The sequence below is a fragment of the Anser anser genome, assembly GCF_964211835.1.
Source record: "Anser anser genome assembly, chromosome: 1".
Taxonomy (NCBI): domain Eukaryota; kingdom Metazoa; phylum Chordata; class Aves; order Anseriformes; family Anatidae; genus Anser; species Anser anser.
The window spans coordinates 62,714,719-62,742,494 of NC_139720.1; the positions used below are offsets into that span (position 1 = coordinate 62,714,719).

Sequence of the window (27,776 nt, forward strand, 5' to 3'; positions counted from 1 at the left end):
GACATCTAAACAAACGGAATTTAAGAGGCAAATCAGAGGTTGACCCAAAGCACTGGGATGTTTCCATCCCTAATCTATTTATTGAAGAAAACAAGCATAACTTGCTAACATGTCCTTGTTTCATCTGGGGTAGAGTTAATTTCCCTCATAGTAGCTGGTATGGTGCTGTGTTTTGGATTTAGGGTAAGTGGTGTTTCAGTTGTTGCAGAACATTGCTCACACAGAGCTAAGGACTTTTCAGCTTCTTGTGCTGCCCTGCCAGAGAGGATGCTGGGGGTGTACAAGAAGCTGTGAGGGGACAGAGTCAGGAAAGCTGATTCAGACTGGCCCAAGGGATATTCCATCCCATATAATGTCATGTTGGACAATAAATATGGGGTGGCTGGCTGGAATGGTGGAGGACAGCTGCTTGGGGACAGGCTGGGCATAGGTCAGCAGGTGGTGGGAAATTGTATTGTGCTTTGCTTATTTTATACATCCTATAATTATTATTAATATCATCATCATTGTTATTATTTCCCTTCCTTTTCTGTCCTATCTAACTGTCTTTATCTCAACCTATGAGCTTTTACTTTTTTTCCTGATTCTCTCCCCCATTACACTGGGGTGGAGGGGATGTGCAAACAGCTGTGTGGTGCTGAGCTGCCAGCCGGGTTAAACTACAACATAACATTGTTAATTTTCCGCTCACCTGTTTGTCTGTGTGTTGTTGGAGCAATACAGCGGCTATCTCAAACTGTGTCTTCTTAACACATTCCTTTGTTTTTAAAATACATTTTCCATGAAATGATAGTGGGAAACATTTTGATGTTTCTATTTATTTTCCCATGAATTTTTGCATAAAATCAAAATAAGAAAGGTGCCAGTTTCTCATTTTAGCTCAGAACAGAATGGCATAATTAATTGGTTTGGGATCAGGTTTAAAAAATAGTGTAAGCTAGATGACTTTTCTGGGACTATAATTTTATATATATATATGGGTGACCTTCTCTAGATCCTATAATGATTTTCTTTCAGCTGCAACCAGAAATTAGATTTTGAGACTGAGTTATTTCTTGAGAAAGCAGAGTTGATTGTTTCAGGCTCTCTCCCATCTTTCTCCTACCTAGCTCCTGCTATTCAAGAGCTAGTGAGTTAGTAGAGACCATAAACCAGTGACCTCATTAATAATATCTTATCCTCCCCACACCATGCGGATGTCTTTGTTTTTTGTCTAGCCACCACTCCCCCCCCCCAAAAAAAAAAAAGTGCTGTATCAGCACTAATGTCTCCAGCTCTGTGGTCCACTAATGTCTCCAGCTCTGTGGTCTGTTCTGTTCATCTTTTGCAGTGACATGTTCCTACTGGTATTGTTGTAAGCCAGCAATTCCTTTTCTTTGCCTCATTTCTCCCTGACCATTATTCAAAATGCCACTTTCCAGCACAGCAGCACCATCATCTCTTTGTGTTTTCATGCCTGCACCAAGGTGGGCATGTCCCACACCCAGTCTGACAACTGCCTGCGTGCCCACACACTCTCACCAGGCTTAGTGTAAGTGATGGTTTGCCAGACTTCTCTGTTTTCTCCTGTATTTGCTAGTCGCTCTGCCCAAAATATATCACTCACAGAAACTCTGCTGCAGACGGTTATTTGAGCCCATTATTTAAGCTCAGTAGGATATAAACAGCTAGGATGTACTTGCTAATGCTCATGGGGAAAGGGAGAACTTACTGTAAGAAAATAGTAACCCCAAAACACTGCCACTCCACCCCATGAAGTCCCCATATGGTGAGAGAAACCAAACCAAGAGACAATTTGAAGAAGATCATCCCACAGAGTAATTTCCTTGTAGTGAAAACTCTGACACAGGCTGTCACAAACATCTGTGAAAGTGGTTCATCCTTCACAAGTACTTATGTTTTTGCACCAATATTAACAGAAAGCCAATCAACCTGTAGAATTTTCAGCAGGAAAAAATGGAACAAGTGTTGCTTTCAAACTTATATACCCACTTTGCCCAATCATATGGACAGTTCCACTGAAGTCTCAAAAAATTGCTACTGTCCAAACCTAGACATACAGTTTTCAGGTTCAGGAAGTGTAGTTTTAGCAAATCAATCCAGTCTGTTGTAGGAAAATGCCAGGGCAGCCTATTCACACACACACACAAACAATTGAATTACCTATTATATATAAAATTACAAGGCATTCTAAAAGTAAATTAATCCAGGCAAATCAAATATGTACTTTATTTTAGTAAAAAAGATACTAGGTTTTTGGGTCACTATCTTATTCTTTAGCGGGCTATATCACAGAACTAACATGCATTTTTATAAAATTGCCACTATCTCACAAAACATATATGTTCTTATTATCTTCTGCTTTGCCTCCACTAATTTGATCTCGCACTGTGTTTGGTGTCTCCACATACACCTTGTACATCTTTGAGCTGGCACCAACATTTCTCAAAACAACGTTAAGCCAAAAAAGTGAGATTTTTAAAATGTTATTAGGAAATTGAAGAAATTGAAATCAAGCAGCTGCAATGAGAGGGAAAAAATGAGGAAATGAATAATTTTGAATTCTTAAGGAAAATATGAGGAGTTTTTTAATAAATTTCTTTAATTAAGGCCGTTATTTTCTACTAGAATTTCTTAAATAATAGAAAATAAACTATTGTATTGAGAAGAGGTTTCTAAAAATAAATTTAGGAATAACTTTCCTGTGTTTTGGTATTTTCCTTATTGATTTCTTATTAATACAAATAACTGTTACTGGCAGCTTGAGCAGTTTAACTTCTATCTTCCTCTCCTATTAGGTGTTATCTACTGCTTATATATCATAAATTAGTATGTCTGAAAGAAAATAAAATCTCTCAGCTCTAAAATTCTTTTATGAGAGACAGCAGTAATTCTATAATACATACAATAATAAGGAAGCATAATATGTAATGAAACACTATAATGACTGAAAAATAAATAAAGAGGCATACTGTAAAAAAAAAAAAAAAAAAAAAAAAAAAAAAGACCAAACCTGATGTAGGAAGCTCACTACTGTAGCTCTACTTCAGTGGAGTCCCCCAGGGCTCAGTACTGGGGCTAGTCCTCTTCAATATCTTTATCAATGACCTGGATGAGGGGATTGAGTGCACCCTCAGTAAGTTTGCAGATGACACCAAGTTAGGGGTGTGTGTCAATCTGCTCGAGGGTAGGAAGGCTCTGCAGGAGGATCTGGATAGACTGGACCGATGGGCTGAGGTCAACTGTATGAAGTTCAACAAGGCCAAGTGCCGGGTCCTGCACCTGGGGTGTAACAACCCCAAGCAGAGCTACAGGCTGGGAGATGAGTGGTTGGAAAGCTGCCTGGCAGAGAGGGACCTGGGAGTACTGGTTGATAGTTGGCAGCAGTGTGCTCAGGTGGCCAAGAAGGCCAACAGCATCCTGGCTTGCATAAGAAGCAGCAGTGTGGCCAGCAGGTCCAAGGAAGTGATTGTCCCCCTGTACTCGGCTCTGGTGAGGCCACACCTCGAGTACTGTGTTCAGTTTTGGGCCCCTTGTTACAAGAAGGATTTCGAGGTGCTCGAGAGAGTCCAGAGAAGGGCAACGAAGCTGGTGAGGGGTCTGGAGAACAAGTCTTACGAGGAGCGGCTGAGGGAGCTGGGCTTGTTCAGCCTGGAGAAGAGGAGGCTCAGGGGCGACCTTATCGCTCTCTACAGTTACCTTAAAGGAGGCTGTAAAGAGGTGGGGATTGGTCTATTCTCCCACGTGCCTGGTGACAGGACAAGGGGGAATGGGCTAAAGTTGCACCAGGGGAGGTTTAGGTTGGATATTAGGAGAAACTTTTTTACCGAAAGGGTTGTTAGGCATTGGACTGGGCTGCCCAGGGAAGTGGTTGAGTCACCATCCCTGGAGGTCTTTAAGAGACGTTTAGATGTTGAGCTTAGTGATATGGTTTAGTTGAGGACTTGTTAGTGTTAGGTCAGAGGTTGGACTGGGTGATCTTGGAGGTCTCTTCCAACCTAGACGATTCTGTGATTCTGTGATCACTGCCTTAAAGTATCAAGATTAGACAACTTTTTTCTATTTTAAAATATGGAATTAATATTTTGTGTTCCAAGATTGGCTATTTAGTAAAAGTGCTATAATTAACAGGACTAGGGGACAAAACTTCAGCAACAGTGCAAGCCACCGGAGCTCTGTTAACTACAGTGCCACCACACAGAGGCATAACTAACCTACCCAGTCTGTTCATTACCTGCCTTTACAGTGAGCTGACACTGAATACTAGTTGATTTTATCATGCTTGTGCATATACACTTACATTATGCATTTTCTAAAAATAATAATTCCTGTGCCATATCATTAGCAACCTTCCTCTGCAGAGATGAAATACATAGGTGGGAAATGAGAATTGGATCACCCCCTTGCTGTTTGGAGACAGTCACTGTTAATGCAAAGAAGCTCCTCGTTCCCAGGTAAGGAGGCAATTTCTGCAGTCCTCACTTAAACAAAGCTCTTAAACAAACTCCTGAAAATCTCCTACTGGCATCCGAGGGACACCTTGTGAGAGTTACAGTCTCAAAATTCCATCAACAGGAGAAAAACACTCACTGTACTTCAGGCTAAGGATGCTGAAGCTGCTTTAAGGACTGCAGCTACTTGAAAAGTATAACCAGAAGCACTTTACTATTTGCAGAGCACAGGGAGAATAAGTCTTCACACTAATTTGTGAGCTATACTGCAAATGTTGATAGAAATATCTAAAGCTTCTAAATATCATGCACAAGTATACTGTGCAGACTGTAGAAGCAGTGGGCCTAACATTTATAGCTGTTGTTAATATGAAGATCAATTATTGTTTTACACATAGGTATTAAAATAAATAATATATATATATTTATATTGATGTTTATTTATTTATTTATTTGTTTATTTTTAACCCATAAAAGGCAGCGTGGAGATCTGCTCTCAGTGAAAGTTCTGCCCAAATAAAGGGCAGGCATTGAGGCAGCCAGCATCTTTATGGCTCTAGGTATTTTGTTATTACCCTCTTGAAATCTGAATCTCACAGTGGTATGCTCTTGAAAAGTTTCAGTTACCAAAAAGAAAAACAATATTGTGGACACTATAGGAAAAAGTTATTTTTTAAATACTAAGTCAAATGATGAAAGATATATTTAAAAATTCAGAACTGGAGTATTTTGACCACTCATATGATTTATTAGTGTCCAGATCTGACACAAAATAAAGAAGCAGTTGCCACTGAGAGCGCAATGCATGGAAGTCCCCACCACAGTTTATCCTGCCTTTTGGCACAGATAAATTTGTTCCAACCTCCACATACATCAGTAAGAGCTCCTGTGCAATCCTCAACTTCTCTCTTGCCATTTCACAATAAAGATACACAAGTATAAAATTATATTTTACGTGAAAAATGTGAAGACCTGTAAACATTAAATGCAAGTACAATGAGGAGATTTATAAAGAAAATGGATAGATAGTATTTATTTATTTCAGATCAAGCTCTGCATCAGTCAGGCACTGGAAAATAAAAACAGCCTGTGACAGGCAATAACCTGTTCTGATGGCACAACGGCCCTTGTAATGAAGCTGCAATCACTCTTCTGATCTCCCACAGTTGTGTTTCTTCTTTTCCCTCTTGAGGATCTGGCACTTCCAATCTATTCTAATTTTCATTATTCAAGGCTTTGATTTATGCTGCTTTGGCTATTGTACATCTTGCCAGAGGAAGGAAGAGTCAAGGATTTGAGGTGGAGGGAGACACAGCTCTGACATGAGGGTGAGTAACAGAGAATACCAGAGATTAAATTATTCTGATGGGTACACATTTAGCTTGTGTAGCTCTGTAATTATACATAATATTTCTCCTTCAGTTCTGGCTGATATAAAATAATAATAATAATAATAATAGTTATAACAATAATAATAATAACACTTTAGGATAACTCATTTTATGTTCAGAATAACACGTTACATTATTTTTATTGTGCTATATATGTTATTATTATAAAATATAACACATAACATGTTATTCTATAACAACAATAATAAATAATATAATTATACAATTATAATAAAAATAATTGTTGATATTGATGTTTTTGTTGTTGTTGTTATAAAAACTCCATGTAAAAAGATGGTCCAATGCAAAGACCATCATGCTGAATTTGCAAAATTGGGACATCTGGGTTCTGGTCCCTGTGGCATCAACATGACACCAGACAGTTTCTTCCTTATGCCTTTTGTTTATTCTGCTTTGTTAACAAGGCGTACCAAACGATGAACAGACTCTTTAAAAGTTATGCCTCAATTAAAATTTCTCTAACTGGGCTGACTGAGACACCATTCTGTCAATTTACAGGTTGCTGGTGTCCTGTGTGTATCCCATATTCCTTTTGGTCATTAACTTGTAAGGCCAAGGCATTTTAAAAATGTCCATACAAGTGTCCATGTAGGCAGAGATCACCAATGCTCCTATCCATGACTGCAGTGATTACACATACAACATATATTAATTATTTATATTTCATGTTTCAAGAGAAAATCATGCACTTTACCCATCAATCATCTGTCTTTTCTTAAATGGAAGGATTCCTCTGAATTCTGACTTGGTAACTGCTGTAAAGGCAGACACATAGAGACTGGTATCAGCAGCAATTTTAATCATAGATGGCATAGCAGTTAGTACATCTGGAGGTGACGCTTATTTTCATCTGACTGACCAATGCTTCTTAAAAGTGCATTGCATTGCTTACTTCAGTAACTGCCCAAAGCCTGTCATCTAAGAACATAAAAGTCACTGAGTAAAATATCCCCTGTACACATTTTCAAATGTGCTTCTCTGTATTTTCAGAATACGTGATTAAAAGTTATGTTTGAGAGAAGAGGTATTAAGAAATCTAGGTGAAAGACATCACAAAAGATTTATCAGTCTTTGCTCAGACTGGATCCTGTTTCATTCTGTCAGTGTTTTATGCCAGATCTTGGGACCTTCATTCACAGCACATAGCAGTTGACTTGACAAATATTTCTGGTGCAACTCTTCAGTACAATGTACTACTCAATATGAGTAAAAAAGCACTAGCATCTGGCCCACAATGAGCAGAAGAGACAGCAGGTACATATAAACAGTGATGTTAAATCAGCAGAAATGTCCTGAGGCTGGAAGCTCTTTGCTTACATTGCAGGTCCAAAAAATTCAAGCAAGGGTCTGACAGAGCAGCCAGATGCTGAAGCGAAGGAAACCACGAGACAGAAAATAACTTCTCAGGGAAGCCAGGCCTGTTTTGGGTTGGGTTCACACACATTGCCTTAGAAATGCACATAGGCAAGCAGGCTTGGACTTTTGGAGCGGAATAAACCCTCTGTCAGTGTGGAGGAGATGTCACACAACTTCTATCCTGTGTGGCAGTAGCCCTGGTGTAAGCAAAGAAAGTATCTCCAAAGGTATTTTCTGTTACTGGCCACCATTGCGCAATTGGTAAACACAACACTGACCTGCACTTGGTCTTAATGACTCTTGAAAATCATTTACTGTTAGCTTTCCATTTAAAAAGACAAATGGATGATGTGAAATAACGCCTTATCTAGCCTTAAACTTTTGTATAATATGAGCACCAGAGGTATTGAACCAAAAGATCTTGTTGCAAGCCAACATCAGGAAGAAGCTGAGGTATGGAGTCAGAGATTTGCAATAATTATCTAATGTGGAAAAAAGGGACAATAAATACAACCTCTGTTGAACAGCCCATCACTCTGGTTTTCTCCTTTCTCCAAGATCTTTCTGGTTTTATATCTGTCCCCTCAGCTATGCCACACTTGTGACCTTCCTGGTGCAAAAAAGAACAGTTGCTGGACAGCTTACCTGCCTGTCCCACCATCTAGAGCACCTTTGGCTTTTGCTTATAAATACTGAGTCACTAAATTAGAGGTGAGAAGCTGTGTCACATGAGTTAGGTGAACACTCAAGTGCCAAAAATACCAAATTCTCAGTGCTGAACACAAAAAAATCAACAGAATCTCTTGACCTTGATATGATCATTGAAACTATTAATCAGACTGCTAAGCTTAGCCAGCACACTTGCAGATGGACAATTCAAAATACAAGGGGAAAATGTGCAGTGGACTAATTGTTGACAATTAACAAATTGTTCAGCACTGATCTTATTTTATTTTATTATTTTTTTTCGGGGATCTGAAAGCAAAAGAGAGCACGAGCTCTCTGATGGGAGTAGTGTCCAGTTATCACTCAGAACTGATGGAACACCTGTTCTCAGAAAAGCCTGTCTTCACACAACTGTTTTGAGGTTATTGGAAAGCTAAAAAAAATAAATCCTTCATCTTTCAGGTTAATGGGAATCAATAATTTACTGCCATTTTCCCACATAGAAGCCTACTAACTATGTCCCCATAATTACCATTTGTGTTGGCATTGCATTCCAGTACACCAAGCCTTATCAGATGGCTTGCTTGCAAACAAATTTCTTCAGCATCACCCTGGAGAATGTCACGAGCTCAAAATGACTACATAGCAAGGCTGAGCAATGAGGACAGCAAGCTGGAATATAAGGAAAATGTGTGGTTTTGTCCCAGATCTATTCTTTACCTATACCCTATACAACTTTCTGTATCCTGCATTTCCTTAGACTTATAGGTCAGAGGTAACAACCAGACAATCCCCATGAAAGAGGACAACTGAAAAATGTTCAGAACAGTAACAAAATAAAATGAATGTGTGATACCAAGCAAAACAGTACCTGCAAGTGTGACCAGGGGTTTTCAGGTGATCATGTAACCCATTGACTTAAACAGCATGTCATTTGATGACTGTCTGATCTGTTTCTTTTCAAAGAATGGTAAGAAGTGCATGGTGGAAGGAAGAGGTTTATGGAAGAGGGAGCAGTAAGAAAGAAAGAACCTGAATAGAAGAAACCGCTGTTTACAGGTTCCTTTTGGATGGCAACTGAAATTAAAGAAAGACTGAAAAACTAGAAAGAAATCTGAGGAGAGAAGCTTTCCTCTCTCTTCTTCCCATCATTTACTCACTTTCTCTCTCCAGTTTTGGTTACCAAAGTGTTGCATTCCCTAAAATAATAAATCTTTTACTTTTTTTTTTTTTTAACTGCTTCTTACAGTTAAATGTTTAATTGCAGAATTGATGGATTATGAAAAAAAAAGTAAATGTGGAGCAACTTTAACAAAATCTACTCTTTGAAGAAACATTAAGAAAAGAATTATTTGATTTTTAGATTATGTCTTCAATTAAGCCCTTCATTCCTCAGTGTGTGTCAGATGGCATAATGAACTATACATAAATAACAGTAATAGCAATTGCATGACATGATCTGATGTGTTGTGCAGAATGTGTTTTTATTTTTGTATGTGGACTTTTTCTCTTTTCTCCTTGAGGGTCTGTAGGTAGTAATTGCAGCAAGTAACAAAAGGAAAAAAAAATACATATAGGTATTTGTCATGGTTTTAGCTGGGATAAAGTTAATTTTCTTCACAGAGGCTCATATGATGTGGTGTTTTGGATTTTTGATGAAAATAATGCTGATAACACCAATGTTTCAGCAGTTGCAGAGCAGTGCTTACAGAGCCAAGGACTCATCAGCTCCTTCTGCTGCCCCACCAGCGAGGAGGCTGGGGGTGCACCAGGAGCTGGGAGGGGACAGAGCCAGGACAGCTGGCCCAGACTGGCCAGAGGGATGTCCCATGCCATGTAGCATCATGCTCAGCAACAAAAGCTGGGGTAACAAGGAGGAAGGGAGGACGTTCAGGGTGATGGCATTTGTCTTCCCAAGAAACTGTCCCACGTGCTGAGCTGTGCTTTCCTGGCAGTGACTGAACTCCTTGGTTTGCTTTTCTTGTGCACATGGCTTTTGCTTTACCTAGTAAACTGTCCTTATCTCAGCCCATGAGTTCTTGCAATTTTACCTTTCCAATTCTCTTCCCCATCCCACCTGGGGAGAGTGAGCAAGCAGCTGTGCTGTGCTCAGCTGCCTGCCAGGGTTAAGACACAACAGTATTATATCAAATGCCAGGTATTCATGAGCTAAGCTGGCTAGAAAGGGTCTGGGCCCACACCTTTCAGCAAGCAGGACTGCAGGACTGAAATCAAAGCTGGGACGGTATATATGTCATTTCCTATAAGAATGCAAATGCCTATGTCATCATTTTTAAAATTTTATTGGAGAGTGCTTATTTAAGTAAAGACCAGCTCTGGTTTTCCGTGCTGTGCAATTCACCTTGGAGTTCAAGCTCTCAGCCCTTTTCCCTTTTTCCTTCACTGTAAAGCAAAAGCAATGATGTTCTCACTTTCTAGCTAAGAAATTCTTCACAAAAATGTACAGGCATTCAGGCTGGGACCCTATCAACAGCAGCACTGGAGACACACTTTGGGTCTCTGCAACTGAGTGCAGATGGGTTCCTGGTGAGATCCTGCCTTGTTTTAAAACGTCTCCCACTCCTTTCATGCATTTTTCTTAAACACCCTTCGAGACCCAGCTAGCCAGGCCCTTCTATCAGAGCAAACATGTTTCCAACTTACAAGGACTGGATTAGGCTGCTTCTGAGGCTGCTCTTTAAGCACCCAGAGGGGTTGCTGTAGAGCAGCAAGAGGTCTGGCACTCAGGATACATATTAATCCTCTCACATCATGGCAGGGAGGTTCGGGCTGAGCAAAATATAGTAGTCTTTAAAATGGCTGTGCCTGTACACACTAGGTGAGAACGTGCTCTTTTAGTGTCCATAATGCAGCAAAATCAGAGTGGGATGTGCACAGCCTGAATGTCCCCCTTACACACACCCATGGCTGATTGTTGCAGCATAGTAGAATGGGTTAAATCAGGATGCAGGAGAGAGTTGGCATGACGACTGCAGAAATCTTCTATGTGGCCTGTGCAATAACTAATCATTACACAATAAAGGGTAATAATTATTTCTTAATGCTGCAGTGTAGAAACAGGCTTCGTAGCAGAGCACAGCATGTTGAAGAGATGAGGTGCTCGCAAATTCAACAAAAATAAATTGGTGTGATCCCTATTACAGAAGTCTTAGTGGACTTTCAAAATGAATAAATGATTCATCTTTATTTGCATATTGTTTCTTTTCTGTCTATGTGATCAGATGCAAAAATATTTCCTTCCTGTCTGTTGTGTTTTTATTTGTCTTACTTGGTTTCCAAAGGAGTAAGATGTAATAAATGAAACATTTGTACTGAGCTCTTGCTAATAAATAAATAAATTAAATAAATAATAATTAGAACAACAACAAAATAAAACTAAAAACAGACCATTTCTGTTTTCCTCCTTGTTGTCATCCCTGTGTTGTGTTAACATTTCCAGAGGGTTAGGAAACAAGCTACCACTGCTACCTCATCCCTTGAAAGAAAGAGATGAAGAATTTTGTTGTTGTTATTCTATCTACCACAGCTGGAATAAACGTTAAATTGCACTTTTTAACCTGTTAAGACATGCAATCAGAAATATCTACTACTCCCTTACAGGCATACTCAACACAGCATCTAAATGCAAGGAATGCATTTCTTTTTTGCTTTTGTGCTGTATGTGTTATGCTGTTATCCTTAGCATGGAATCACTACATCCCCAGCTGGTCTTGTCTGCTGACCTGCAGTGAAGAAAGTTTCAAGTGTTACTTGAGCAATGACCAAAAAAAAATAAAAATAAAAAAGAAGGTGGTGGTGGTAGGGATCTAGGGGTTAGGGACTGGTTCTCTGGTTCTCATTCAAGTCAATAGCAGGAAAATCCCATTTGAGAGAGGAAGTGGCCAGCCAGGCTGTGATAAGAGCACATAAGCAATGATTGCAACAGCCTCTAGTGAGAGTGAGTCTTCAGAAACTGCACCCTTTGTTCAGAGCAGATGGAGCCAATGCTTCTCCCCAAATAGAGGTACATTTGAACAAAGAACATCAGATCTCTCCTTTTTCAGGTAATAAAGCATTCCTTCAGCTCCAGAGAAGTCCAAGGGAAATTCCCACTGACTTCTAGGATGTCAGTATGTTATCTTGTCACATCTTCCCATGATAATAAAATGTTGTTGCTGGTTTGCGTAGCTAAGAGACCTTTCCTCAAAATTTTGCAGCCTGCCTTTCCCTTACATCTCTGTACCATCCCATTCAGGCTGCTGGGACAATGTTTTCAGAGCCCCTGGGACAGTATTTTCCCCTCATTGCTCTTGCATTGTTAATCTCATGCTGCTATCCTCATCATCTTGCAACTGCACACCTTGATAGCCTTCCTGTGGTCAGCTCTCACGGGCAGTGATAGTCACCAGCCTGAGAATCAGCCCTTTTCCCACACTTTCATTCCATTTTAGTTAAAGTTTTTAGTTTAGGCAAGTGATGGAATAATGTGGATGTGAACATGAACAACTGACCACAGAGTCCCTGCCCCAATCAACCCATGCTCCAATCAACACTATCAGTAAGTAGTGACAAGCTTCCGGGGGCTTGAGTAGGACCTGGTGAAAACCAGACAACTACTGTGGGAAAAGTGTAGTGGGGAGAACCAGACGCTGCAAATCAGAGGATGCCCAGCAGAGGTGTGAAAAGCCTGGTTACCCATCTTCCCAGCTAGCCACTGCTTGGAGAGCTTTCCTTTTCTCTTCTGTCTCTCTTCTTTCATTGTTCCCTGGTTTATTTTTCCCCCACTTTTTTTTTTTTTTTTTTCACAGTTAGAGGCAATGAATGCCATCAGCAATGAACTCCTCTAGTAAATCTGCACATATGAACTGTCTCAATATCAGTTTTGCAAAACAGCCACAATTTATAATACCTTAACATGCATCATGTGTTGCTTTACATTATTTATTTGGTTTACATACTTATCAACAAGTATGTGACAGTTTATAGGAATTGATAATTTACAGGCAAGAAAGAATGCTAAACAGTGTTAAACTGCTAGAAACAGTGTTTTCCTGGCAAAACAAGGATGCATGTCCCCAAACTTAACTTCTTTCCCTTCTCCTTTTTTATTTTTTTTTCCAGAATGTCTGGGAGAGTGCCACTGAAATATTCATCAAGAGAAAAATCCCAACTCACTGGGGCCTGCCATAACAGTATATCACCTACCTGTAAAGTTGCCCACTAGCGTCTAAATCCCACAAAAAAAACCTCCAGAACAAAATGCATTGCTAATTTGCGTGGTGTGGGCCTGTCTCTCCTTTGCCTTCAGTGTTTTTCAGTCATCTATATGTATATAAAATAGCTTTGAAGTGTAGCCCAAGCAGAGCTACAGTATTTTATAGCCTTGTGGGTAGCAAGGAAAGAAATTAGGTTCCAGATAGAATGGAACCAAGCCCACATTTTCCTTGAGATTTATTTTGTTTTGCTTGTTAAAGATTTTGGCTTAAAGTTAAAAATATTGTACTTAAACTTGGATTGGTAAAGCTATAGCCAAAACCACACTGTAACAGCTTTATTTTTCAAGCAAGTAAAACAACTAGTGTTTTATTTATTTATTTATTTATTTATTATTATTATTCAGTAAGAAATGTGGGAGATTCTGCTATAATGAGTGGAAATCTTATTTTAACTCTGCTGTTGTGTGGGTTTCTTAATAAACGGAAAGCTTGACCTGCTCTTTTCAAGGTTGTTGAGCTCACATTTAAGTTCATGCCTTTAGTTTGGCCCTTACTTGCAGTACAAAGCAATCCTGCATAGGTGGAAGAGCAATGTTGTGATTTGGATGGGACCGTGACCATGATGACAAAACTCTGACCTAGAATTCTTTGCAGTAATCCACTGTCTCATTGCTTGCAGACATAAAAGACATCGACAAAGCAGAGACCATCTTCAGGAAGTACCTCCATTACCATATGGTCAGTCTTAGTTCTCTATTCTCTGGTCTTCATGTGTTTTTTTGAGGACTCACTAGTTAAAAGACAATGGTCTAAATCCTGATACAGCACACAAAATTATACCATTTTGAGAAGGCTATGATTTTGGAGCTTTCAAGTGAAAAGGAAGAAGTCATCTCTCTTTTGGCATTCGGGAGGCATAACTTCTTCTCTAACAAGACGAAAAATTATATACATGCAACTGCCAAAGGAGACTTTCTCTGTTATATTTACAGGGATGCAAAGGCCTCTTAATGCCTGTCACTTCCCTTATTTTTGGTGTATAAAGGCTGTTTGATCCATTTATTTTGTTGTTGTTGTTGTTGGAAATAACAAACTGAATGAGAAGAGAGATTAAAAGCTGAGCAGCAACCACATTTTCCCTTTACAAACCCTCTGTTCCCCTACAAAGGGAACACAAGGACATTAAGCTGAAAGAAGTGAGTCTACAAGGAGGTTATCTCAGGCTGTTATATCAGTTACAGACAGCGGAGTAGGAATGCGCACTCTGTGGCTAGCCTTGAGATCTGCCTGGAAACCACATGTATATTAAAATTCTCCTACTGTTACAATGAACAAATAAAACACAGTATTTTTGAATTTATTTGTAGAAGGTATTTCTGGGGAGTCAAGTTAATTAAACTAATCTCCAAAGTGTTTTATGGCTGTTTAGATAAGCACCTAGCCAAGAAGGCAACAAATTACTGGTGAGCAACAAAAGTAAAACAATTTGAACATTGTCCAGTGAAGACAGCTACGCTGAAAACTTTAAGTAATTTTTTGAGTTCAAGAGCAGCTCTCCCCAACCAGCTTGCCCATTGTCCTCTCTCGAAGTGGCCAGCAGCAAAGAGCAAGATAAAAGAACAGGCATGCAATGTTACCACCTCAGCATACTTTTCTTGGGTTGAAGCAACTGGAGGTATGAGGGGCTCTCTTACCCTGTGTCTTTATTTGCATCACAGAGCTGTTAACAATATGTTTTTTTCAGCAGTCTGTCTGGTTTGAGAAAGATCAGGTCTGTGTTATAATTTTTATATGTAATAAAAAGAAACCAAATGTTTGAAACATGTTACATCATTCAATTCTTTCTATGGATGCTCAAATTTGGGTAAAGTTTCTCAAGTGCAGACTGTTACATAAGTGCTGCCAAACTAAACAAAACTAAACATGGGCAGACAAAGCATAGGAGAATGCACATGTTACTTTGTACAATTTCTAGGTGAGAAGCTGAGGTACAGAAGGTTGGCTGGGTTTGTCCAAAGCCACATAATCAATCTGCAGTGAAACTAGGAATTCAGCCTTCTCATGATTGTCCAAAAGAGCAAATAACAATATTGTTCATGTCTTTTCTTATGTGCCATTCCCACTCCCGACTTGGATTTTTAAGAAAGTTTAAAGGAAATAATGTGGACTAGCAATTGTCAAATTTACCATTCAAAAGAATGACAATACTTGACTTATCAGGGTTTTTCAAAACTAGATATTTTGCATTTCCTTGTGCTCCAAAGTAGATGATATACAGTCTCACTCTGTGCTAAACAAAGAAAGAAAGATAGTTACAGTCTTTCCTCAGTCAAAGCAGAGCAAATGGTTTTCCTCGTCTATGTTCTTTTGCCTTTATTGCTTCTTTCTAATTATATATTTATTATTATTATTTTTTCCTTTACTGAACTGCATTGCAAACTGTGCAAAATGAATAAAAACAGTAAGATATTCCTTTCAGGGAACTGCTTCTGATGTCAAACCTTTCAGTAAAAAATTCGTACATTTACTCCCAGTGGCTAAGATTGTGAAAATGACTTGCAGACATCAGACTTTTTTAATGAGAGTTTAACAATGAACCCTTTATATGTTCTTTCCTTCTAGTGGCAGCTAAGTGTGCTGGCTATCACAAATGTCAAAAGCAGAAGGGTAACTTATGTTACCTTCCTTCTTCCCCGCTTTTCCTTATATTTAAGAGCCTTTTACGTTTGGTTAAAGGAAGGAACTTCAAGATGCCATGTTCATATTCTCACTGCTAGGACTCAAGGTCAAGCATGAGAAGACATGGCATTGCCAGGTTAAATATAGCACTTTGGTGATGGTGTCCCTTTTTATGTCACTTATGTTCTGACAGCTTTCATCAGCTGAGAATTCACTGTTAGAAAAGTGAAATTAGTGTGGGTGAAATATGCCAGCAACAGATCAGGAGATCAGTTTTCAGCTTAATCTCAACAGATAGCAGAGAAGACATCTTCCTGACTAGACCCCTTCTCCTAAAAGCTATTATTCCTCCAACATCCATGTTGAACAACAGTTCCAAAGTTCAGTGAAAGTAAAATTGTCCATAAGCTTGCTTGTTCCATAACAAGCCCTTCCCTGAGGTTACTAGCACCAGCCCTCATCTGCTTTCATTTCCCACACATATATTAATCCACTTTCGTGCAATATTATGTATGAAATGGAGTAAACTGAATTTCCCACCATGGCAGAATGCTACTAGAAACATAGGAAAGTGAGAGGGTGAGGCAACCATTTTTTATACATCATGTGGCCTATGTATGAATTGAAGTGTGAATCTACCACAATGGTGATGATGGAAATCCTCAAGGACCTTGGGTAATGGTGGAGGAGAAAACAGTAACATCCCTGTCCACACATATGTTGCTCAGTTCATGAGCCCTGTTCTCAAAGTCTACTAACTCTGTTTTATGTCAGAAATGTGTGTTGAGCTAAGGGGTATAAGGAGAACCAACAGGTCCATACAGTTTTTGTGAACAACTCTAATGCAGTGTATAATCTGAATGAGTTCATGGCATTGTAAATCCCACTTTGGCAATTTTACACGTAATACTGACTATGCTGAAAACACACAACTGAGAAAAACCCCAGGACCACATCCAGTCATTAAACATTACCTTCAGTTTCTTTTTCTCTCTTTCTACCCTTCCCCCAATACAATCGGATAATGAGAACTATTTTTTTTTTTTAACTCGTAAAACTGAACTTGTAAGTAATTTTATCCTTTTACTCATCAACAAGATCAGAGGCAATTAGGAGCTTTGGTAATTTTTTATTGTAGGGATTCTGAACATTTTAATTTGTCCTCTGTTCTAAAGAGAAACTTTTTGGATAATCAGCTCCTAAAAGCTCAGTTTTCCAACACCCCAATGCAAAGAAAGCCCCTGCGGATGGAGTCTGTCTCCTTCTGTTTTCATGTGGCAGTACCACAGCCTAAGCTCAGTACCTGACTGCAGCAAGTGAATCCTCACATTGTCATAAGATCAGGAAGACTTATTCTCCCTACTGCAGGAAGCTGAGCCAAAGCCTACCTAAAGATAACAAGAGTTGCTCTCTAACCCCAACAGGCTTTACGTCAGACCATTGGAACTTGAGAAAGGTCAGACAGGAGGTTTGTGGCATGGTCAGGAGCCTGTCTACTTGGTCTCAATCCAATGTGCTGAGCATAAAGTTTAATTTAAAAAGCATAACAATATATATTTTTAATTAAATCCTGCATTAGCATACTTTGTCCAGGAAACACATGGGATATTCAATGAATTGAATGGAAAGAGATCAAAAAGACAACTAAGTCAAATAAAATAGTAATCCTGGGTAACTTCACTCACTTGTACAGTGGTAGGTCAACAGGTACAAATGGATTAGGAAAAAAAATAATCTAGGTGATTTTTAGAATAACTGTAATACGTAACAGTACATGTTCTTAACTTAGTCTTAAGTAGCTGAAGAAATGATGCAGTCCAGCCACCAAATAGTAACGAGCTTATTACTATAATAGAAGACTGATGTTAAAACTGGAATTAATTAGAGAATTACTTTAAAAAGTACTGGAGGTAGAAACAAAATAGAAAAAAAAAGAAGAATGAAAGAAAAAGTAAAATGTATAAATTCAAATCAACAGAGATATTACCAGAGAGTTTCTGATTCAAGGAAATCATGCAAAAAGCAAACTGAAAGACAATAGAGGAAAAAAAATATGTTTTGAAATGTTTAGATCCAAGACATTTTTTGAACCAAGCAACGAGCTTTCACTTGTTCACACTTCAGCTCTGGTGAAGTCCTTGGCTAAGGGAGGGAAATTATAATAAATAAATAAGTAAATAAATAAGTAAATAAATAAATAAAGCCATGTGTAAATGAAGATGGCCAAGGATGCATGGACAAGAGTTGGCATGTGTGTACGGGTAGCTACAGGATATTTTTGAAGGGTTTTAAATTCATACAGTTTGGGATGGAACCAATGGGACCTGTTGGACATACAGGGGGTAATGGGAACAATTAATGGCCAAAAGGATGTTGCAGAAGTTCTGAATGGTCCATTTGGGTAAAGTATCCCCAAAACAGATGCTGTGCTAATGTCCACACTGGACCTATTTTTTTTTTTTCAAGACAAGAAAAGATGTCAGCTGACAGAATGTGAAATGTTGAAAGGGGAACAAACTGATAAACTAAACAGCAACATGTCACAAGGACGTCATGGTTATATATACAAGGGTTTGGAAGGCATTTGAAAATGAAGTGGATGAGCTGATAGCAAAAATGTGCAAGCTGTTATTGAAGTCAGATATACTACAGAAGACTTGGAGGGTGAGAGCTAGCATAGCTATCTTTAGGACAAGCACTGGAGTGATTGTAGGTATTATATATGTAAATGTCTTATTTCAATTCCAGACACATTTATTGAAACTAATAAAAACTGGAATTACCTACAGGAGAGGAAAAAAAAATCATTTTATTTCAAATAAAATGTTGTGTCTTCTATACATTCTGTGAAACATCAAGCTAATAGACCAGGAAATATAACCTGATAAATATATATATATATATATATATTTTGAGAAGTTTCTTTTAAAGAAGTTACATCATTGTAGAAGAAGTAGTTTATTATTTCTTGTTGGAAATTGTCTAAAAGATACAAAGCAGGAACTACACATGAACAATTATTTTTCACCCTAAAAGATTAACAACTGTGTTGTCCATGATTTTATATCAGGTATAATTTCTTTACTGAAATTACTGCTGTTAGAAAAAGAGAGTAAGGATGGAAGCATTTCAGAATATGCTAATTAAGTTGGGTGAACTTGAGCATTCTGATAGCAAGTGGAAATAAGTGTTGGCTGATATAGAACACACATGAGTAAAAAAATAAGAAACTTTCCTAGATCCTAAACCATCTCTGACAATTCAAGGAAAGATCTTGGTATAACTACAGGCAACCCAGTTATAAATTTTTCTCAATCACAATAGTAGTCAAAACAAAACAAAACAAAACAAACAAAAAAAATCTACTGTACAGGTGGAGTAAAAAAGACTAATATTAAAACTGCTAGTGTATAAACTAATAGTCCTCACCTAGAAAATAATGTCCACTTTGGCCAATCCACCACCAGAAATGGAGATGGAAGAATTGGCAGTATTTAAGACATGCAAAGTGACAGAAAATCTTGAAATTGTCTAGGTGAGAGAAGAAAAGAACAAGAGGGTTCGTGACTGAGGAAACGAATGGCACCCGTACAATGAACTGGGTTCTCCTATTGGCATTTCCACATCATATAACAGAGAGGTAAGGATAATATTGAAATACAGCTAATTTAAATAGATCAAAGGTTATCCGGAGTGTGGTTTTCCCAAGAAAATGTGTAATTAACCTACTGAACTGTCTCCTACTTGCTATCACTAAGGTAGTAAGCTCGCTGGGAGGCAAAACTAAAGTAGCTGTTTATCTGGCCAGTGAGAATATCTGCAGTTCATTCAGAACTGCTAGAGGTTTCCATTTGATGAGGAAGGTGGATATCTGTTTTCATTTGGAAGTGGTCTCTGGACAGTGAGCAACCACAAACTGGTAGGTATTAAGATAGCATTTTAATTAAGGACAGTAAATTTATCTAGGGAAGCATTTCCTGCACCTTCTTCTGAGGTATGTTGTAACGGGCACAGATACAGACATAATACTGGACAGGATAAAACACCTGCCTGATCCAATGCTGCAGTCATTATGTTCTAATGTTCTTTAACTAGATGACTGATGCTTTTTTGAATTGGAAAATAATGAGTAATGATAACAAATAACACAATATCCATTAATTATTCATGCTAACATTCATGAAACTTTTGAGATGTATGAACATTTTCATGAATAAATCATTGGTTACCTGCTTGCATGAAATGACCTCCATAGTAGAATGAGCTTGCTGCCACTATTCATGAAAAAATTTGTGAATCATTTTCAATATATGACCACTTTACTTTCTAATTGACTAAATATGAGATAGATGAGTATAAAATAGACTTCAATATTTGAAAATGCAACTGCTGGCTGTACCAGAAACTACTGCTGGCTGTAACAGAAACTTATTTTTTCCTACTGATAAGTTTTGCTAATTTTTATTTCTTCCATGCTGGATTGAATTCCAAAAACGAAGGGTCTGATCTTCATAGTTTGAAGATCACACTGTCTCCCATGAAAACAAGAGAGTTTTACATGTTCAGACTACCTGAGAATCCTGACCCAGCGAAATTACTAAGCAAGATAATTCTTTTAAATAACTAGGTTTATTTTATCTCCTTGGTTGCCAGCACTAATTGTCACAGTGATTCAGAAGAAAGATCTATGAAGATGATTTTTTTTGTCCTGTTCTAACTCTTTTTACCTACACCTGCCCACAGTTAACTCAGTGCTTTTTTTTAAGAGGATGAGGAAAACCCTTGGAGTCTCTGGTTTACAGAAATTCTCACCTCTCTGTGTTGTGGCTTCTCTTAGAGATCTTTATTGCCATCATTTTCAGAAGTGCTCCATCTCATTCCCAATGTCCATTATCACATTGCATATCCTTTTTGGCAGAGTCTAACGACTCAGCTCTGTTCCATGAACAGTTGGCAAAACACTGGAATATTCTAATTACAACACTTACTATGTTTCTATGAAAGTCAGATCCTGAGCTCCATTGCACTAGAATAAAACAGAAGTAATTAAAGCCAAGGGAGTCACCCTTGATTTACAGGAATATAAATAAATCAGAGTCTAGCCCACAGAGTCAAAAGAGATGCTGAGATCAGAGGACCATCTCTTCAAAAGGAAACAGGGAGAAAGCTTTCACCAAAACAGCTGGCCCTAAATGATGGTACGCTTCATTTTTTCATTATCATACCCTTAAAAAATGAATACATAAAGCACATGGACTACTGAAATCCCTCTGTGCATTTAAGTTTCACTGGCAAGCATTCTCTAGGAAGTACCTGATAGAAATGAGATAAAACTAACTTCACTCTGCACCATTCTCTTGGGACTTAAAATCATGTTATATGAGAAATGTCTCTTTGAAACATCTGCTGATATGTATCTTTCTGTACAGTGAATAGACAGTGTTAGATATAGGTAAAGATACAGCTTTAAAGGTAGGATAAACAGTCCAAAATAACTAGCAACACCACAGGCTAAAGCATTTTACATGGAAACAAGCTCAGGGGTCATGGGAAAAGGACAAAGCCTTTTAAGACAATTCAAGGGATGTCCCCATCTTTTAATTCTGCCCACTTGTGTAGGGAAATGCAGGAGGATGGTGGGATAATTCACTAAGCATTCCTCACTCAGTGTGGTACGGAGGGCTAGGTAATGCAGTCTACTAAGTACAGGAGCTTGATGTTCAGCTGGTGGGATGAGGACAGGAGGGTAGATAACTCTTGGCATATCTTGGACAGTGACAGCTCGAGCCCAAGAAATGTTTTGAAGGTCTTGGCAAAACCAAAAGCTGTCTGTCAAAATATAGGAACTGGTAAAGATGTGTTAATTGTCTTGTTTAGATATAACTTTTTTTTTCTTTTTTTTTTTTTTCCTTTTTTTCCCAGTTCTCTGTGTTCGGTCCTCTGTGCAGCCTGTTTCTTAGAGAAGTGAATCCACATTTAGATTTAACAGGGCTTGAAATGCTACCATCTGATTTAAGCTTTTTAAGATTTAAGACTACAAGCATTTGTGGAAAAAGTTATCCCTGTCATTCATATGAGCTGGATCTAAGTCTCTTCAGCTTTTCTTATCCTGATTACTATTACCCACCCACCCAAAGATCCCATAGAAGGTCAGGGCAGCATTTTCACAAGTGAGTAATCCTTTTCTGTGCCTTCAAATCTCTGAGAATTAGTTGCAAATTGCTGCAAGTTGTGAAACTCAGTCAGAAAAGTCCAAAATTTGTGAATCAATGACTAGATATAGGCTCTAATTACTTCCTACCAGTTCCTCTATAGTTTAACCCCTGTCATGGAACTTTAAGTGTTAGGCTGTGTGTGACCGAACCAGGATCAGCTGAACCCCAACATGCCTTCTTTTGCAGGTTGGGATTTAGAATAGGGAAGAGAAGGCTGGAAACAGACACTAGATGGAATGTTCTTACCTCATACCACTCGTTTCTTTCTGCCCCCTCTAATTTTCTATCAAGCCTTGCATCCCCTGTGCCCGTGGATGGTCTCCCTCGCCTGCCTCTGGCACTAGAGGGCGTGGAGATCTGGGCTTTGGGACAGAAATCCAACTCTCTGCAGGCCCATACTTTACCTTAAATTGAACTCAACATTCAAAGAGGTTTTGATTTCACAGAAGGGGAATCTGCTTCATTATTACTAGTTTGTCTGCCTTTCCCATGCTGCATTGCTATGGAAACGGGACCAGAATATAAGTCTTTTGCATGTAGGTCATGATATTACTGGAGAAGAGTGATCCTGGGTGATTGGGTGAGTGGGTTACAGGAGCAAAATGGGGCAGAGTAAACATCTGGGACTACATCGACAACGGTAGGGGAGTTCATAGTAGATCTCCCGAGAAGACTATTGAATTAGACACATAATGGGTGAAAGATCCAAGCATGTGAAGCAACTGAGAGACAGAAAACACACACAGGGACTCAGTCCAGAGGTGGAAAACAAAATGACAGAGGGACATGGGACTGAACATGCAGGCAAAATAATGCTTTTTTCATAGATATATTTATTCAGTGGTGGCCATGGTTTCTCCCTTCTTTCGTCTTGATCTCCCTCCCAGGCAGTGGCATGGCACAGCACTGCTTCCACCACCTCCACCTCCCCAGGACACTGCTGACCACGGGTGGTCCAGATCTCCCCCGGCTCTGGCCAGGTGCAGAGTTACAATCATTTGGGTGTGAGTTATCACTTAAGATTTTGGTTTTAGGTAGAAAACTGTGACTTCTCCTTTTTATTATTTTGCCCTCCCTCCAAAACAACTGCAGTGGGCCAAGCCCAGACCCACTTCCGATATACTAAGCTTCTTTCCCAGGTGGACTGCAATGCAAAAATCATGGAGTGACTTAGTCCAGGGCAGAGAGAGCACCTCAGCAGGGCACATGCTTGCCAGATCAGTGAGCCCATGGCACATCTTCTTGTTCTCCTGAAGCAAAAGCAAACAAGGCTGCTTTTGCAATCCAGAGGTCCTGCAAAGGGGAAGCTCGACCAAAGTTATAATCAAAAAGAGCCTAAAGGAGAGAGAGCATACTCTGTGCAGCATAACACAGTTTATAGACGAGTCATCGAAAGCGTCTGGTGTCATAAACTGTATAATTGAGGCTGGCACGTATTTAGACAGGAGCTGAGATTGCAGGCAATGCAATACCATAAAAGCAGACAGTGTGCCTACTTCTGATCTCCCCTATTAACTTTCCTCATTGTTGGTCTTTTTTTTTTTTTTTTTGACCACAAAAGCATGCTGTCAAGAAGAGGTTGGCCCTTCTCCTTTATTCCCTTATGCAAAGTGAAGATCTTTTTCAAATGAAGGGGCAACCAACACGTGAAAGCACACTCGTTGACACATAAGTGGGGAGACAAGCTATTCTGGCTAAATTCTCCTTTCTCTAAAGGAACTATAGCACATGAAAAAAGTAGGATAAAAAATAGGTCTTACAGGGTGAGGGCAGAGTCCTTCCTCCTTTCTCCACTGAAGGGGTGGAGGACTCGCCCCGAGGCCCGTGAGAAGGAGCTACAAGCCCGGCGGCTCCCGCGGGCCCCCCGGGTCCCTGGCAGCGTCTCCACGAAGCTGACAGCAGGGCCGTGCTACGGGGAGAGAAGGCGCCCACTGGGAGCAGCTCGCCGGCGGGGCAGGGCCCTTTGCAGCAGCCGGGAAAGCACTTTGCGCCCTCAGAGCCTCCGAAATGGCTGGACTTGGACGGGGAGACCAGGACGCCGGCGCCCCGGAGCCGATTCTGGGAGGATTTTTTTTTTCCTCCCTCTGCCTGAGCTGAGCTCCCTCTCGAGGCTCGCTCCTTCTGGCCACCAGCACCCACTCGAAGCCGGAGGCTCGGAAAAGGAGCCGGGAGGCACGGCCGGGACCGGCTCAGCCCTGCCAGCTGTTCAACCGGGCCGGGGGAGCGGGGCGAGAAGGATCCGACCCTGGCATCCTCCCCGCCTCCCCCGGCCCCACCGGCCACTGGACCCCAGGGGCACCGAATCAGGGAAGCGGGGTCGGAACCGGGGAACCCTCGTACCTTCCCCGCCTCCGGGGCCGTCCGAGCCCGTGCTCCCCCTCCCCGAGGCAGGAACAGAGACTTGAGGCCGCGCAGATGGGCGCTAAGCCCGGGCAGGCGCACGCTCCCCGGGAGGGATGCTGGGGGCGAGAGACCGCGCTGACACGGCGGAAGTCCCCTTCCCTTACAGCCCGCATCCCGCATGGCCCCCGGCAGCGCAGGGATGCCCCGGCTCCGGCTCTGCCCTCCCACCCGCCCGCCAGCCCGCTCCGAGAGCAGGCTCGGCTCCCTGGGCACGGCTCCGCTCCCGGCGCCCGGAGACATTTTGCAGGAGTCGCCAAAAAACATGTCACATAGGGATTTGGGAAGGGGAGCCCAGGAGATGTCTCTGTGTCAGAATGCAGCATTTACATATAAAGCCCTTGGACAGCGCTTGGAAAATGTGAAGATCTCTCTAAATCAGGTTACTGCGTCTCTCCTTCCCCGCTATACCATGCTCTATACCATGCCTGCCTCGATTCCGGGATAAGTATCGCAACTGTAACTCAACAGAGGAAGGCTCTTTGCCTTCTCTCTTCTCGCTGCCACCCCCAGGTGACCCGCACCGTGATGGACCCTTTCAGCAAAAGTTTCTCCGCGTTTTGTTATGTTCCTTCTATCAGGAAGCAAAACGTAAGCTCCTTTCTTGGACATTATTTTCTTGGCGGGAGCTTTCCTCTGACAGCAGCAGATGAAATCGTAGATGCGGTGAAGAAAGGGAGGAGGGTAGAGGACGAGAAAGAAAAGGGGGGGGGGGAGACTGAAAAAAAAAAAAAGATGGAAAGAACAAGAAAAAGGAAGGAAAAAAAAAAAGAGGAAGCGTCAATAAAAAAGCAAAGCTTTCCTACCTGTGTTCCAATCACCAGAAGTTGTATCCCATCCCGCTCCAAGCGGCTCGTTGCAAGCGGCGGCTGCGGAGTGGCCCCGGCTCTGGCGGCGGAGGCATGCGGGCTGCGCTCACCAGAGCCCGGAGGCAGCAGCTTTATCTTTCTCTTTCATATCTTCCAAGAGGAGGGAGGCGGGCTGGGGTGGGGGAAAGACGGATTACTTGGTGCTGTGATAATGAGGGGAAAGAATAACAGTTGGAAAGCTTTAAACGAGAGGTGGCATTGTCCGGGTTGGTGGAGTTTTTGTCGCTCCCTCGCTCGCTCTCTCCCTCCCACACGCCCAGGCACACACATATACACTAACACCCTCCGTGGCACCGGCCCCTGGGAGTCTCTGCTTCAGCTCAGCCAAGTTGAACTTTCAAATATATATATATACACACACGTACATATGCATATATATACGTAGAGCGACACTAAACCTAGCTTAACGGCTTCGACAAACCTGGAAAAATTACAAATAGTGGATGCTGGGACTCGTAAGTGAGCTGGTAATAATTCATACGTCCCCCAGCCCTCCTAAGGAAATGAGGACAAGCTGCCACCTTCATGGGGGTGGTGGCGAGGGAGGGGAACGGGGCGCCTAGGGGAGCATCTCGAGTGGATGTCCAGGCCAGGGGCTGCAGCTGCCGGTTTTGCTCGCTGCCCGCCGGTGCGTGGTGTGTGCGGGGAGGGAGGGGTGAGCGCGAGGTGGGCTCGATTAGCTGCAATGGGCAGGCAATTTCTGCAGAGAACATTTACAATTTTCTTTCAATATGACAGGATTAGTTGCTGTTGAAGGCTCTCCTCCAATAAGATCGGCACTGCTCTCTGATTTGGTGGCTTTGCTGAATAGAAATTACTGGTTCTTGTTATCTCTCAACACACTCTCCCCTCTTCCTCATCAGACACTCCCCTTGTCCTCATCAGAAGTCTTTATCTACAATTTGCACATCAGAACTGATTTTTTTTTTCGGTTACCTCTTCCACATCTTTCCCCGCAACGCTTTCTCAATTCCATGATAGCTGTAAGTCTCAAGTGATATATGGGAGCAGAAAGAGATACAGGTTTTACATTATTGCAGTTACCGGAGTCTCCCCTCACTGTGGAAAACACATTGCTACACTAAATCCAGTTTATTTTTTTAAACTGATTATCGTGCTTAAATATTCATGGGATGTTGCTCCCCCGGCACAATGACAAACGAATTAGAGGAAAGAGATACATTTTGCGAACAACAGTTAATTCTCCTTGGGTGTAAAGCATTCCCTTTTAATTAATAGTCATTAGGCTGAGAAGTATTTACTTTGCTTAAGGGAACTTGCCGGTTTTAATGGAAATAATCTAGATATAAAGATCTTTTGGTTTGCTTAGTCTTTGTTTTCAGCCCTTCTGGACTGGAATTGATTTGTGGTCCAGGGTGGTGCTTTGTCCCTTGGAGTCAGGGCTGCCAGGGTGGCAAACAGAATAGGGGTCTCAACTGATCTATTGTGTGAAGAATAATAGGGGAGAAGTGGAGAAAGAAGAGGAGAGAGAGAGACACTTTATGAAGGTGACCCCAGCTTCTGTCTGGGTGCTGCGTGCCCTGCCTTCCCCAGCCTAGCTTCCTTCATGAAGGGTCACCGGATCCACTGCCCAATCACTCCCTTTCTCTTCAAAAAAACCTTCACTTTGCAGAAGTTATTTCTTGGCCTGGGCTTCCCCCAGAGAGAAAAGCTGCCTACACTATTTGCATACATTCAGCTATTGTTCCTGGAAGGACCTCAACGGTGGTTTTACCCACGAGAGAGTGGTGTGCTTTCAGGGTAGCAGGACTCAGGGAGTAGTCTGTTGGGCCCTGGGGTGGGTATTTCTCCTGCCCTGTGTGGCAGGGTTAATTCATAGGCAAGGAGCTCTGAGTTTTGGAGGAACACATGTTTCAGTGTTACAGAAGTCTGTGTTTGTCTGCCTGAGAGAACTTTCAGAAGGTATAAATGTTGGATCACTTACAGCTCTTCAGGGACATCAGGGCAGCTGGCTCCTGCACCTATTTTTCTTATCTTTGCAGAATGTTTTGCCTGGACTTCACTGCTGTGGGGACACCTTAGATGAGATTTCTGCCAGGAAGGGAATCTGAAATTGTCACTGGGAGGTTTGAAGCAAGCCTCAGTCAGGCTGAGACCCTGTGGGACTGTTCCTTAGGGGCAGAGGATGGCCACCCACACAGCTCAGCCTCCCTTAAGCCTCCCACAGGCTGTCTCTGAGACCTTGGCACTTGAATGAATATTTTAACATTCATTAAGCAGGATCATCATCAGCTTTAAAAGGGACAATGTCCGCCTCCTCATCCCCTTATTATTATTATTATTATTATTATTATTATTATTATTATTGTTCTTATTATTTTTCCCTCCCAGAGACGTTGCTGGTGTTTGACTGAGCACGTTGATTCCCGGAGATTTAATTAGAGCTCAATAACAGCCTGCACGGGTCAGCCCCTCCCAGAGCGAGGAGAAGGGAGGGGGTGACAGCACACGATGGCAGCACAAGCACCCTGGCAGCACACAGCGCCCTTTG

At 41.0% G+C, this 27,776-nt stretch overlaps 1 protein-coding gene across 6 annotated transcripts in view; it reads right to left on the reverse strand.

The window, feature by feature from the left end:
- Positions 1–27,543, reverse strand: part of LOC310880045 (muscarinic acetylcholine receptor M2) — a 109,172-nt gene extending 81,629 nt beyond the window's left edge. For 5 of the 6 annotated variants that reach the window (XM_083795288.1, XM_083795286.1, XM_083795291.1 and 2 more), the window contains exon 1: positions 25,202–27,543. The gene's annotated coding sequence lies outside the window, so the exon portion shown is untranslated. The remainder of the gene's footprint in view (positions 1–25,201) is intronic. The other variant, XM_083795287.1, reaches the window with a different exon arrangement.
- Positions 27,544–27,776: the final 233 nt, after the last annotated feature.